Source organism: Primulina eburnea, chromosome 12, assembly GCF_022965805.1.
Source record: "Primulina eburnea isolate SZY01 chromosome 12, ASM2296580v1, whole genome shotgun sequence".
Taxonomy (NCBI): domain Eukaryota; kingdom Viridiplantae; phylum Streptophyta; class Magnoliopsida; order Lamiales; family Gesneriaceae; genus Primulina; species Primulina eburnea.
The window spans coordinates 10,899,409-10,915,079 of NC_133112.1; the positions used below are offsets into that span (position 1 = coordinate 10,899,409).

The 15,671-nt window shown below is 38.5% G+C and overlaps 1 non-coding gene across 1 annotated transcript; it reads left to right on the forward strand.

Annotated features, from left to right (window-relative positions):
* The first annotated feature begins 3,139 nt into the window (after nt 1-3,139).
* On the forward strand, nt 3,140-3,245 carry LOC140808491 (small nucleolar RNA R71). Its single transcript, XR_012112912.1, has one exon. It is a non-coding gene; the product is annotated as a small nucleolar RNA R71 (small nucleolar RNA).
* Nucleotides 3,246-15,671: the final 12,426 nt, after the last annotated feature.

Below are 15,671 nucleotides of genomic sequence, written 5' to 3' on the forward strand. Positions count from 1 at the left end.
TGCATAATTCAATTGAGCCTCATCTAAGGTCTTACTTGCATAGTAAATTATATGAAATACCTTGTTTTGCCGTTGGTCAAGTACGGCCCCCACTGCAGTGTCACTGGCGTCGCACATGATCTCGAAAGGTAGATCCCAATCCAGTGCTACCAAGACAGGAGCCGTCACCAAGCGCTCCTTCAAATCCTCGTATGCCTGTAAACAGTCAGAATTGAAATCAAATGGCAAATCTTTCATAAGTAAGGAAGATAGAGGTTTGGCAATTTTTGAAAAATCTTTTATAAAACACCGATAAAAACCGGCGTGGTCGAGAAAACTTCTAACTCCCTTTATGGACGCCGGAGGTGGTAAGTTCTTGATAACTTCAACTTTCGCCTTATCCACCTCTATTCCGTGCTCCGAAATCTTGTGCCCTAAGACAATTCCCTCTTGCACCATGAAATGGAACTTTTCCCAATTTAGCACCAAATTCGTCTCCTCACATCTCAACAACACCACCTTCAAGTTCTGCAAACAGTCATCAAAAGAAGGGCCGAAAATAGAGAAGTCATCCATAAAAATTTCAAGAAAAGTTTTTATCATATCATGGAATATAGCGGTCATGCAACGTTGAAATGTGGCAGGGGCATTACAAAGACCAAACGGCAAAAGCGAAAGTTCCATAAGGACAAGTGAAAGTGGTTTTCTCTTGGTCCTCAGGTGCAATGGTGATTTGATTATACCCTGAATATCCATCTAGAAAACAATAAAACTCATGACCCACTAACCTCTCAAGCATTTGATCAATAAAGGGAGGGGAAAGTGGTTTTTCGGGTGGCATCATTCAATTTCATATAATCAATGCAGACACGCCATCCCGTAACAGTCCTGGTGGGTATTAGTTCATTATTATCATTTGTAATCACAGTAATCCCACTCTTTTTTGGCACACACTGAACCGGACTTACCCATGCACTATCAGTTATAGGATAGATAATACCTGCATCGAGAAGCTTAATCGTTTCTGCCTTTACTACCTCTTGCATCTTTGGATTCAATCTTCTCTGAGGTTGCACAAGAGGTGAGTACTTGTCTTCCATCAAGATCTTGTGCATGCAGACTGATGGATTGATCCCTTTGATATCCGCCACCTTCCACGCAAATGCACCCTTATGCTCTTTCAGAACCTCCAACAGTTTGTCTTCCATCGCATCTGTCAAAGCAGCAGAAATAATGACAGGTAATGTGTTATTCTCACCTAAGTAAACGTACTTGAGGTGTGGAGGCAACGACTTTAGCTCAAGGGTTGGTGGCTCCTCGATGCTTGACCTTTGAGGGGTCAAATCTCTTCGTTCTCCTAGATCCTCCAGTCGCATACTCATTGGCTTTATCCATGGATGGTTGGCATTAAAGTGTGCCACTATTTCAGCTTTTTCCTCATCCAATTCCTCTTCTCCCAATTCAGTAGTGATAGTGGCCTCCAAAGTGTCCTTAAGAGCATCCTACACATAGTGAGACACAAGAGAGTCAAAAGCATCAATTCTAAAACAACTATCAGAATGCAGTGTATGCTTAAGTGCATTAAAAACATCAAAAGTAATCTCTTCCTCGCCCACTCTTAATCTCAACTTCCCTTCTTGCACATCAATCAGTGCCTTGCCAGTTGCAAGGAACGGTCTCCCCAAAATTAGAGGCATCTCTGTATCCTCCTCCATGTCGAGACCCACGAAATCCGCAGGGAAAATGAATTTGTCCACTTTCACTAGCACATCCTCAATCACTCCGCGAGGGGTACTTGACAGATCTGTCAGCCAGTTGCAAGGACATCCTCGTCGGCTTAGGCTCTCCCAACCCAAGTTTCCTAAACACAGACAATGGCATAAGATTAATACTTGCACCAAGATCACATAATGCTTTATGAAAAACAACAACACCAATCATGCAAGGAATAGAGAAACTCCCTGGGTCTTTGAGTTTCGGTGGGATTTTGTTTTGCACCAAAGCGGAGCAATTTTCAGTTAAGTTCACTGTCATGTGGTACCAAGACTCTTGATATCTATGTACTTATCCTATAGGTCATGGGATCGAGTCTTGGGGAGGCGAAAGAAATCCTTTGGTAGGGAAGGAGAGATCCTATGAGTAACCCGTACGACGCCTATGGAAAGTCCGTGAGGGAAAAGGCCCCATAGAGAGAGCCCAAGATCGGGATAGCCTTGGGTCGATCGGGGCAGTGGGCCGTATAGGGCGGTCCACTGGGCCTGTAATGGGTCGTTACAAGGGTGGAGGAATAACAATTTTTGGTTGTGCAGTGGGTGCTAGTGTAGACTTACCTTTAGATGTCGCAGTTTGCTCATCCACTGTTTGAGTTTTCTCTTTTACCCTTGACTCCAAAACTTTCCCACTCTTCAACTCAATGGCCTCCACTTGCTCTTTTGGATTAGTCTCTGTGTTACTTGGCAAGGTGCCTGGCTCTCTACTTGCTATCATCTTCGCTAACTGAACAATCTGATTTTCAAGCCCCTTTATCGACGCATCCTGATTTTGAAGTCTAGTTTCCGTGGATGAAATAAACTTAGACATCATTTGCTCCAAGTTGGACTTTTCTTCTCTAGGAGGATCGGATCTGTACATCAGTTGTTTCCCAAAATGTTGTCCTCCTTGCGGTCTATTCTGACTGTTTTGACCGCCCCATGAGAAGTTGGGATGTTGCCTCCACCCAGGATTGTATGTGTTCGAATAAGGGTCATTCCTTGGGCGGTTTTGGACTCCCACTTGATTCACTGGTGCCTCATTTTGCACATAGAAGGGATTTCCATCTTGACAGTCTTTCACATAGTGTTCCCCTCCACATTTCTCACAGAATATCTCTTGCAGACGCATAGCTGTGCCACCCATGTTCAAGCCATCCAGCTTCATGTTCAATGCATCCAGTTGTGCAGTAATAGCAGAAAAATCAGTTACATGTTGAACTCCTGCACTTCTCCGCTGGTTGTTCCTGTCAGATTGAGGGTGATAACTGCTAGCAGCCATCTCCTCCAACAACTCATATCCTTCTTCCGCAGTCTTCCTCAACAGGTTTCCACAAGCAGCAACATCTATCATAGTACGGTTAGGAGTAAGCAAACCATAATAAAATGTTTGAAAGACTAACCCAAGTGGTAACTCGTGATGTGGGCATCTTCGTAGTAGATCCTTGAAGTGTTCCCATGCCTCATATAAAGATTCCTGATCGAATTGAGCGAATGTTGTAATGTCTGACCGCAGCTTCATGGTCTTGGAGGGAGGGAAGTATTTGACGAGAAATGCTTTCGCCATGTCCTCCCATGTAGCGATCGAACCTACAGGCAAACAATTTAACCACTCTTTAGCTTTATCACGTAAGAAGAAAGGAAATAAACGCAACCTAACAGCATCATCAGAAACTCCATTGAATTTAAAAGTATCGCAAATTTCAAGAAAATCCGCGATGTGCGTGTTTGGGTCATCCATTTCAGTTCCTCCAAATTGGACTGTGTTCTGAATCATCTGGATTATGGCTGGCTTGATTTCAAAGTGATTTGCCCGCACGATAGGCCTCACGATGCTAGGGCGTGCACCCTCCAAAGAAGGTTGGGCATACTCCAGCATTGGTATGCGGCGCGGTATCTCCACATGTCTATCTTCACGACGTTCCTCCTCTTGATCATTCAATTGCCTCTCCATCAGTTCTTTTAGTCTCTGCTGATGTCTCCTCCTGCTGAAAGTTCTTTCAATTTCAGGGTCGTACTCAAGCTCCACGTCAAGTGACTTTGGCATGCACTGGAAGGAATATCTGTAATAAAATATAGAGTGTTAGCTCAAGAGAAATAAAAAAATGCTAAAGGAAATAACTAAAAATAAAATTGTAGATCAACAGTCCCCGGCAACGGCGCCAAAAACTTGATCGAGCAAAACTTGCACTGTGCTATCCTCAATAAAAATATGTTTTTATATGCTCAAAATGTAATCGCAAGTGCACGATGTCAAGTAATAGAATAGTGTACGTGAGTACGAGTATCGATCCACTGAAGACTGTGTTTCACAATTATTATTCTAGTTATTAAACTTTAGCAACGAAAATTGAGTGATTGTTTTATAACTAATAAAATTTAATGAAACTGAATAAACAAGTTCAAGAATTTAATGATGAACTATGAATGCTAGATCAATTGAATAAATTTCAATGATAAATGAATTTGTTGGGAATTCTGGTTCACCTACCCCGTATTAATTCGTTAATTTGTTCGATCGTGTTTGTATGCTTCCGACAGAATTTCCTATTCTATTCAACACACCCTCTCGAGCTATGCCACTCAATGAAGTAATTAAATATCTTTAATTATTTATCAAGAGTGACTCGCATTTCGACTTATGAAATCCCCTATTTTCGACCCTTAGGACTATGATTATCGGCACGTATCCAATTTCATATATCTATGTAAATTGCAGATCCGCGGATTATACTACTCGATCTTATCACTCGTTATTCTCTCGAACTCACTCGTGATATGAAAACGTCGTTAAAGTTAGCTACGCTTTAATGACACAATAAAATAATAGTATACTCAAGAATCACGCAACAATCGAATATAAATTAATTCAAATCAAAGCTTGGGGTAGGATCCCCTTGAATCCCAACAAATATTAAGGTTTAGCTACTAGAATTCATAGTAAAAATAAACGCAACAACGTTTAAAAATGAAAGAAACTAGATTAGAAATACTAGGCGAGACGAAATCTGTGAAGAACGATGCCCGGAAAATCACGAATCTTCAATTCCAAGCTTTTTCTCCAAGATTTCTCCTCTTTGGCTGCTGCAACCTCTCCCGAATCGTCCAGCAAATCGCTCACAAACGTTCAAAATCCCCTACCATATCCTTCTCCTTCAGAAAATAAGGAATGGAATCGTCTGGTATTTTTTCCAAAAATACACTCGCGCCCGGGCGGATATAAGTTTCCGCCCGGGCGGATGTGTTTCGCAACAAGAATTTTTTTCCAGATTTTTGCGCTCCTGGGCGGACATGACTTTACGCCCGGGCGGATGACTCTCGATTAAAATTCTTTCTCCAAGCTTGAACGCACCCGAGCGGATGCAAATGTGCGCCCGGGCGGAGGTCTCTCGACTTTCTTCCTCTTTTTTTCAGTTTCTTCACAAATCTCCTGCATTTTCGCCACTAAACACATGAGTGACACAAAGACATAGATTATGCTAAAACAACACAAAATGCACGAAATCTAAGTGACAAATGCAACACAATGCAACAAAACACGATATGAAAAACAAGTAAAATCCACCTCTATCACTCACGGCAATTGAAACCATATGAGCAGAATTACCCCACTCATGACTTGGAGTTAGCCGCAGTAGTATTTGCACTTAAAATCTGGAGGCACTATCTTTATAAGGTAAAATGCGAAGTTTTTACTGATCTCCAGAGTCTCAAGTAAATTTTCACTCAAAAGGAATTAAACATGAGACAAAGAAGATGGATGGAACTTCTCAAAGACTATGACCTATCAATCAATTACCATCCGGGTAAGGAAAATAAAGTGGCAGATGCGTTGAGTCGAAGGAACCCTGGGAAGGTGAACTTAAATTCCCTATCAGTGCAACCAAACCTTCGAGAGACTATCAAGTTGAAGCAGAGTCAAGACACCTCCATCCTTAAAATCCAAGAACAAAAAGTTCCAGAATTTCAAATTGATGAAAATGGAATACTCTGGATGAAAGGACGATTGTATGTGCCAAATGTAGATGGAATTCGAGAAGAAGTAATGGCCGAGACACATAAATCGAGATTTTCAATACATCCAGAAAGCACCAAGATGTACCGGGATTTGAAAAAAAATTACTGGTGGAACGGCATGAAAAAAGATGTAGCTGTCTTTGTTGCTAAGTGTTTAGTCTGTCAACAAGTCAAGGCAGAACATCAAAGGCCTGGAGGACTTTTACAACCATTGGAGATACCAGAGTGGAAGTGGGATAACATCTCCATGGATTTCGTAGTAGGACTACCATGATCAAGACAAGGTCACGATGGGATCTGGATAATCATTGACAGACTGACCAAGTCTGCCCATTTCTTGCCAGTTAGGATGAATTATAATTTGGATAAATTAGCCACTTTGTATATGGACAACATAGTGAGGCTACATGGAGTTCCAGCGAGTATTTTGTCTGACAGAGATCCAAGATTTGTATCAAGATTTTGGAAAAGTTTCCAAAAGGCTATGGGAACCAAGGTTACTCTCAGCACGGCCTATCATCCCCAGACTGATGGCCAAACCGAAAGGACAATTCAAACCCTCAAAGATATGCTGAGGGCATGTGCACTGGATTTTTCTGGGAATTGGAGTGAACAGTTACCCCTGATCGAATTCGCTTATAACAACAGCTATCATAGTAGTATCGAGATGGCTCCATTTGAGGCATTGTATAGAAGGAAGTGTAGGTCGCCTCTATATTGGGACGAGGTCGGAGAAAAAGATGTTACCGGAACCAGAACTCATTCAGTTAACCGTTGATAAAGTAGTCATAATCAAGGAAAGACTTAAGGCAGCCCAATATAGGCAAAAGAGTTGGGCCGATTTGAAGAGAGGATCGTTAGAATTAGAGATTGGAGAAAAAGCTTATGTTAAGGTCTCTCCCATGAAAGGAGTAGTTCGGTTCAGTAAATCCGGAAAGTTGAATCCGAGATATGTGGGACCATTTGAGATACTAGAGAAGGTAGGAACCTTAGCCTACCGATTGGCGCTACCACCCGATATGTCCAGAATACATAACGTTTTCCACATCTCACAGCTAAGGAGGTATGTCCCCGACCCAAGCCATGTACTTAAAGTTGCACCACTGATGATTGAGGGAAACCTTAACGAAGAACTCAAATATGAAGAATTCCCTATCCGAATAGTGGACACAAAAGATCAAGTTTTGAGAAATCGGACAATACCTTATGTTAAGGTACAATGGTCAAATCATACTGAAAGAGAGGCAACTTGGGAACTCGAGGAGAAGATGTGATCACAATACCCTCATCTGTTCGAAAGTTCAAGTTAATGCAAGTTTTGAGGACGAAACTTTCAATAAGGAGGGAGGGATGTGAGAACCTGGGATTTTACGATCCGAAGCAAATCAAGTAAGTAATACGAACTTGAAATCTAACTCAAACTAAGCTCAAAAATTTTAGTTCCAACAAGATAACTTGAATATTAACTTAGATTTTCATTAAATTTAACTCGAGGAAGAAACTTCAAAGCTCGAGAATGAGCTCAACAGGAGGCCAAGCTACAAGTAACCGCATCCATCAAAGTATTGTCACTAGAGGAGTAAAACCCCAGCTCAAGGACACGATCTGTCAGTTCAAAGTAGCTCAACCAAGTTTGTCATAACAAGACCAAAAAAGGGAGCTATAAGTTGAGCCAAGAGTTTTGACAAATTAAATGTGCAAGAAATGACCTTCGCATTAACCCATGAAGGAGCTACGGGAGGAGCTAAGAGCTAGGATATATTGATGATGCAGGAAATGACCCTTTAGAAAATCAAGATGACATTTAAGGAGTGCATGAGATTTTGAGCTACATTCATGACTAATCTAGAATTTGAAGAATGCATGGGATTTTGGAAAATTATGCATGAAACATTGGACCAACATTATGAATGTATTCAAGCCTTTCTTGAGACTCAAGAATTCGGCCAAATGGGGAGACAAAAAGGGCTAGACTCATCTATAAATAGGACATGCAATGCTAGGAAATGCACTTCACAATTTATCCCTCAACCTCTCAAAAATTTCGGCTCTCCCCTCTTCGCAAAAGCCTTCGGTCGATTCAATCAAAGAGGAAGCCTTGTTCATGCGGTTCAAGTGTTAAAGTTTCTACGCCAATGTGCTGCTGAAGTAAAGACAATAATCGAAAAGAATACGTCGAAGTGCTGCAGAATTTTCGAGAGGCAAGGTGCCAAAGTTTACAAATTCGGTTCTACCTTCAATATACTGTAAGTGGGCTTTTGTTATGTACTTCGTTTGTATTTTTAAACCTTGATATAAATAAAATGGCATACATGTATGTGTGTCTTGAATTTAGAAAATGTCAGTCTATATGGTTTGAAATTTCGATCGATTATATGTTTCTTCCATGCTTCGAATAACTTTGATTCCGCTGTGTCTGTTGAAAACTCTATCTAAAACTTCTGATAAGTTCTGTCTGATAAGTTCTGTCTGTTAATCCTGAAATATTTGTTACACTGTTACGATTCAATTTGAAATGGGACGAGAATTGTTATTCTGTCTGGCCCCCAATAGTAGGTATAAAACCATTTCTGGCCCCCAATGGTGGGTATAAAACCATTTCTGACCTCACCTCTTAGAGGAGTAACATATTGGGGACAATTTGACCATGGAAATGAGATGAGTAACAGTGTTCTGTTTGTTTTGATATGATCTGTTTCTGAACTGTTCTGAGAAATCTGTTTCGTCCTGAAATATCTGTCTCATGTTCGTTTCTGTTATGATAAGTTAAGTAGTAAGATTTGAAAGATTGTTAAAGAATTGTTTTAAAGACTTATGTTCTATATGTATCTTTGGAAATCGATCGACCCCCCCACTTGCTGAGTGTTTCCCAAAACACTCACCCCTTACAAATTTCAGATAAGAATGAGGAGCAGATTGATGAGGAGAAGCAGGAAGCTTTTTGGGGATGGTGAATCAATGATCGATAGCAAGCTCAAGATTTCGTACTTTTCTTTTGAATTCGTTTCTGAAAAACTTTGATGTAATCTTCATTTTTATTGTCATTGTAAGACAATATTACATTTATGAAAAAGACTGGTTTAATTGATACGAGGCTTTATTGTTTTCAATTTAATTGTTGAACAATGCCGGATGTCAAAAACCCTTCGGACTAGGGGCGTGACATAAACGAACCACCGGAGCCATCTCCCAATTTACTCTTGCCACGACCGAGCCAAACCATAGCCAACCCACCTAGGAACTCTACTGACCAAGCTCAGACCAAAGAACCTAGCCCTAGCTCGCTCAAACTCACCTGAAAAATGACCCCAAAACCTGCGCTCAAGCTGTCCCTACTCGCCCATCATCCTAGCTAACAAGGACCCTTCCATCCACTTAACCAACAACCACCTCGGACCCTCCCTGACCCTGGACCAAGACCAGCCTCGTCCCAGACCAGCCCCTAACCCTCGCAACTCTCCCTGTACTCAACCAAGTCTCATGTTGCTAAAAATTCATGCTCAAAGACTTCAGTAACACCAGGACCCTTTGTCACGCCCCGAGCCCGGGCCCGCGCCTGCGTGACTGCACACAATGGGCCCCTATAGCTACTACTCCGTATTCGTCCTCGCTTTACGAAAATGATTAACCCAAGTTGCTATAGAAGTCCATTGTAAGCCATTATAAACTCATTTTAAATCTTTGATTTTTTCGATGTGGGACAAGGGTATCACAATCACCACTCCTTCAGAACACGACGTCCTCGTCGCGGCCTGACCCCTCGATCCACCAGCACCGAGGATCTAGAGGTGGCTCCTACAGGTTCAAGAGGTGGCTCCCGTCATGTAGCACTTTGCCCCGCAGGTTCAAGAGGTGGTTCCCATACACGTAGCACTTTGCCCCGCATAGCACTTATTTCCCGGTGTTCCATGCCAGTGACCGGCTCTGATACCATTCTGTCACGCCCCGAGCCCGGGCCCGCGCCTGCGTGACTGCACACAATGGGCCCCTATAGCAACTACTCCGTATTCGTCCTCGCTTTACGAAAATGATTAACCCAAGTTGCTATAGAAGTCCATTGTAAGCCATTATAAACTCATTTTAAATCTTTGATTTTTTCGATGTGGGACAAGGGTATCACACCCTTCCAGCCGAGCCACCACCAAGCCCACACGACCCTCACCATCCCTGGACCACGACCAGCCCCTACCCAGACCATCCAAGCCCTGGACCCAAGCAGCGAAGCTCTTGAACCAGAAAAAAAACACCTTCACGTTTTCTTGCTTCCCTCACGCTAATCCCCTTCCAGTCGAGCCAGCGGTGAATCACTCCACTCCATCCCCTGCCCCAACCCTTGACCATCTCCCTAGGACCCTGACAGACCACCTAGCTCGCCCCCAGATCAGTCGTGAGCCCCTCTTCTCAGCCACACCATAAAACCCCCTCGGGGCCAGCCCTGGCCAAGCCCCAAGGGACCATGAAAAGCAACCGAGCCCTTGAATCAAACACAAACCAACACACTCACTGTTCTTTTTCTGATTTTTAATCCTACGGTTCCAGTACAAATTCCCTTTACATTTAATCATGTTTTGTCCATAATTTATCACATTTTATCATGTATTGGCAGCGTGTCCGTTGGGTTCATAACGATTCTTTTAAAACAAGCGTAAAATCGTAAAAAAGTTGAAATTACGTATCATACCGTAAAATAATCGAACTCACGTTTCATGCATAATCAATTAAAACACACATATTATGATTTGTATGATGTTTGAAAGGGTTTAGAAAACGTGCATTTGCGTTTATAACGCTCGATTATTCGATCTTCAGCGAGGGTGCGACGTTGGATGACCGGACGACGAAAACTCCTAGCCTTTTATCCTTCCCTTGAATTTGAAAATTGTATGTGTGTGTGAGGTGTTGCACGGCTGATTGATGAAGGAATTGTGGTGATAAATGACCTAGGAGTCTTAATTTAGAATTTAATTTGCAAGTTAAATGGGCTTTAGTTTTGGGCTTGCATGATTAAGGGTAATTGGGCCTACTTAAATTAATTAAATTGGTCCAATAACACTTAATTAATTAAATAATAAAAGTTTATAAAATAAGTTTCTATAAAATAATATTTTTGATCTTTTAAAACTCTTTGTTTGCCCAAACCGGCTTCCCGGGAAAATCTAGCTCGATTCGTAAAGTAATTCGAACTCCAGCATCTTTAAGAAAATTAAATCATTTTTAAATCATATTAGGAAGCATTGCCATTATTTAAAGAAAAATAAATATTTTTGTCTCGGTCGTCCCTGGTTTCCTTTTCCCTACCTATTATCGAATATTCGGGTAAGATCCTTAATTTCATGAAATCATGTCGTATTATCATTTAATCATGCAATCATACTTTTAATCATATTATAAATATCATGCAAGCATTTAAAAATATTTTAATAAAACAATTAAGCAATTAAAATAATTTTGCATGCATGTGGTTTACGTATAGTTTTCCGGACGTTACATGAGCGGTCTGAATTAGGTTTTTTACGGGCTGGTCTCGTGTGGTTAAGTCATGGTTTAAGTTTGGGAAAGTTTGGTTGTGTTTCGGGTTAAAACCGGGACTCCTGTCCAAGTTTTAAAACGAATTATAGAATGTGTAGCATGTACTCGAGTTTACGTCTAATAAATGATTATAAGTATTTTTTTAAGGTGTTTTAATAAGTTTGGACAGCTTTGGTTCAAAATTTTAAAGTCTAGGGGTCAAATGGTCAAACTAGGGTTTCAGGGGCAAAATAGTTATTTTGCACCTGAATTGAGTTGCCAATCCTGACAGTGCCCTGACATCTGGTAATGCATGTTTAAAATGTTTACTTTAGATGAATATATAATTTTTATGAAAATGCTGAAATACGTTTCATGCTTGTCTTCAAGAAAATTTATGTACATGCATCCAATTTTATTAAGTGATGAATATGGTGACATGTTTAAAGGAGTTGACTTGCTTGTGACTAATACGAACACAAACACGAAAACACAACATGTAAGGCCAAGGCTCAGTTGACGGGTGAGAGTGTCGCTGATGTTCTCGTCGCCTGGTATCATGGTTATACGTAGATGGATCTATCGAACAACAGCTGATACGAAAGTCACAACAAATGATTTGAATTCAAAAAAGAAAAAACGAATATGTCTATGATGACATGATTTGAATATATTTATGTTTATGTCATATTTATGTATATGGACATGCATCTTTTAGAATTATCATGAAAGTTATTTTGATTACAGTACTTTTCGTTGTTGCTTGATTTGTATATGTACTTTGATATAACGGTTCAAGTGTGTTGAGTCTTTAGACTCACTAGGTGTGATTGCCGCAGGTGATCATGTCGATGAGGAGACTGGAGGTGCGAAGGGCTGAGTGGACTGAGCTGGTAGTGCACTGGAAGCCTGAGGACCTTGCGTTTCTTCGCATTTCATGATTTTATGCGGGATATGGTTAAAAAAAATATTTTAAAACGTTTATGATATTTATACTTTTGAGGTTTGGCATGTTTTTAGTATTGTGCTGTTGTTTTACTTCAAATAGTAACGTTTCCATTGGTCACACCTTTTAAATTTTTAAATCGCAGTTGTTTTATTCAGTATTTGGGTTGTTTGGTAAGACGAGTGGGACGAATTTTTATATATATGTATGTATGTACGTATGTATGTTTCGGCCAAGGCTTACTTAAAAAAAAATCAATAGTGTTTTAGTATTAGACGTTTCACCAACTATAACCTATTGGTTCTTGCAAAAACTATTCCTTGATACTTAGAGGATAATGAGGCAATGTTATAATACGCTCTTATCAAGAGTTGATGGGTGCAATCAAAACGGAGTTCTGACGTTCTAATGATCAATGGGTTGATGTATAGAATGAGGCTAATAAGGCTAAGCTCATATAAGAGATAAATGTTATCTCAGATCACATGAGTTGTGAACTCACATTTAGTTGTATCCCTAAACAATTGAGGGTCACACAAATATTATTTTTGTGTTCTCGTTGAGATAATTAAATTCCAAGAGTTAAATTTGGTGATTATAGTTTGATGAAGATTAAACATATGACTTATAAAAGTGTTTATAAGTGGATTCTATATTTTAAAGTTGTAAGAGTTATCACGACTCGAAAATTTCTTCTCAGAGTGAAACTGCCTAGATTTTGTGAAATATTTCCAAAATTTTCAGCTGCCAAAAATGAATAAATCAAAATTTTGATCTTCGAATTTTTATTTTGCATCATAATGATGATTTTTGTACCCTCGTCATTTTGGAGATTACTGATCGTTGATCGAGATTATGATGAAACCACGATCATCGATTATTAGATCAATATGATTGGAGAATCCCAATGACTTTAACTAGTAGGACTCCTAGCTAGAACCCAAAAAAAAACTTAGTAGAGGTCTTGACAAGGTAGAAACTGGTAGTGAGACTTTTAACAAAGTAAAATTCAATTGAGATTTTTGATTAGGTAAAAACCTTCTAACACCGCCGCTCGCACCATACGTCGTCGTGGTTCCGCCGCCTTCGGTCATGAATCTCAACGCACAATTTCTTCTAGTTTTCTAGTACAAATTTGAAGATAAATACAAGTGATCAATTGTGATTTAATTTAGAGATTGAAGAACGACATTAGATCAAGTAGATCATTTGAATTAATTTACAATAAGAGTTATTTCCACTTCAAACCGGGAATAGTTAGAGTCAAGCTCCACTAAAGGTAAATTTTCAATAAACACTCTATGAATGAATTTAGAATCATAAGACACTGAACATGATTTGATTGTCAGATTACAAAATTTCTATTACGTTTTGGTTGCGAAAAAACGATACATCAACAATTTTTCCAGTAATACTATATTGATTTGATATAATAAGATTTGATTATATATTTATATTTATCGTTGAATGATAAATTATATTTTCATAATTTTAATCCCTGATTTTGGTTTATTACTTTTTCAATTGAAATATATCTGAAACATGAAATATATTTTAAAAATCAACTTAGAGTCACAAATGTTTGTGAAAAAGAAAAGAACATTAAATATCAAGCACGAATCAACTGCCGGAAAGGTTAATTAAACAAGCAAGGCCTCTTTCTTGAAAATTCCACGAATTTCTCTCCTCCGCAAACCACCCAATTGAAATAAATTCGAGGATTCCAGGAAGGGTTCCCTCTAATTTTAACTTTCTGATTTGATGGGGCTTTTAGGTACATAAGATCATTAGTCCAAAACTCCGACCTCTTCGCCAATCCCTTGGGCTTTTAAGCTTGAATCGTTTAAATGCTTATATTTATATTTAAAAGTTTTACGTACATAAATCCAGAGATATTTAGATCAATTAACCCTCGGCACATGACCGATCCTAACAATATTTAGGTCTGAGTCTAACTTTTAAAAAGAGATATCTGAATCATAATATATGTTCATATTTTTTTTACATAGCTATTTTTCAAATAAAATCACTACGTTAAAGATAATATAAAAAAATAAATGAATAAAAATATCAAACATGTCCAAAATGAACATTAAAAAACAACACGCCTAACAGTTTTAGAGCTAAAATACTAATCAAGTCTGTATAATCAAGTTGTTCAGTAATTTTTTTCTCAATCGATAACATAGTCAATCCATTCAATTTTTCTTGTGACATGGTTGATCGGAGAAAAGTTTTGATGAGCTTTAGCTCTGAGAAACTTCGCTCTGCACTTGCTATTATGACCGAGACAGTCAAAAAGATTCTATAATCAATATGAGCATTTGGGGAACACACATCCATTTTCTTCAAGTAATTCACTACATCAATGATCTATTTTGCTTCTCTTTGTAATGAGCAGCTCAAGAATGTCAACTCCGAAAATAGATCATTCCTATTAAGTGTGAGACTCGTAGAGGACACCAAAATATTTAATTTCATAATTACCTTTCTTACCCTATTAAAAATCTCCTCAAGTCACTTCATATTTTACATAGAAAAAAATCTAAACAATTTTAAATCGAAAAACTCTTCTAAATTAAAAATATTTCATGTTAATTGTTTAGTATTATTTGATCAAAGTAAAAATAATAATAACACATGCAACACGTGTGCATCTTTTACGAGTATAACTTAGTGGATAAAGTCTTTATTTCCTAAACATCAAGTAGGTTCAATTCTTACTTTGATTTTTTTCTTTCTTTTTTCTATTTATTTTTTTAATCCATATATCAAAATTAAAGTGTAGTCCCTCATCTTATAATTACATTTTGATATTCATTTAAATATAACCCAAATTAATTATAAAAAATATTGTGCATGTACACAATATGTGCGTCGGTGCATTAGTTTATCTTAAAATTATGTATAGATTAATAAATTTCTATTCAATTATTAAATTTGGGTGGGACCCACTCAGAAGTGTACAACATTAGTTTTGGTCCTTAATTTTAGATATTCAATCAAATTTTAGAATGAGTACCCTATTACAAATAAAGAATTAAATACTGAAGTATATATTAGAGAGATTCAATAGTTGGTTCCGGCGATACTCATGCAAATACAGAATAAAATACTGAAGTAGATATTAGAGAGATTCAATAGTTGGGCTATCTAGTATTATATATATAATTTTTTTTAATTTTTGGGCCCCAAAAAAGATATGGGTCTGAGTCATTGGGCTCATTTGACTCTAAATAAGCACGGCCCTGCCTCGGCATCGCTATATTAACTCCGATCTCAACCTATATATATATATATATATAGGTATATATATATATATATATATATATATATATATATATATATATATATATATATATATTAGTATCCATATTTAAGTCCGCCAAATACACTTTAAAGTGATCTCATAAGGTTAATTAATTTTATATGAAGTATACCGATAATAGTCCCTCGTTTAATTTTTGTGTAAT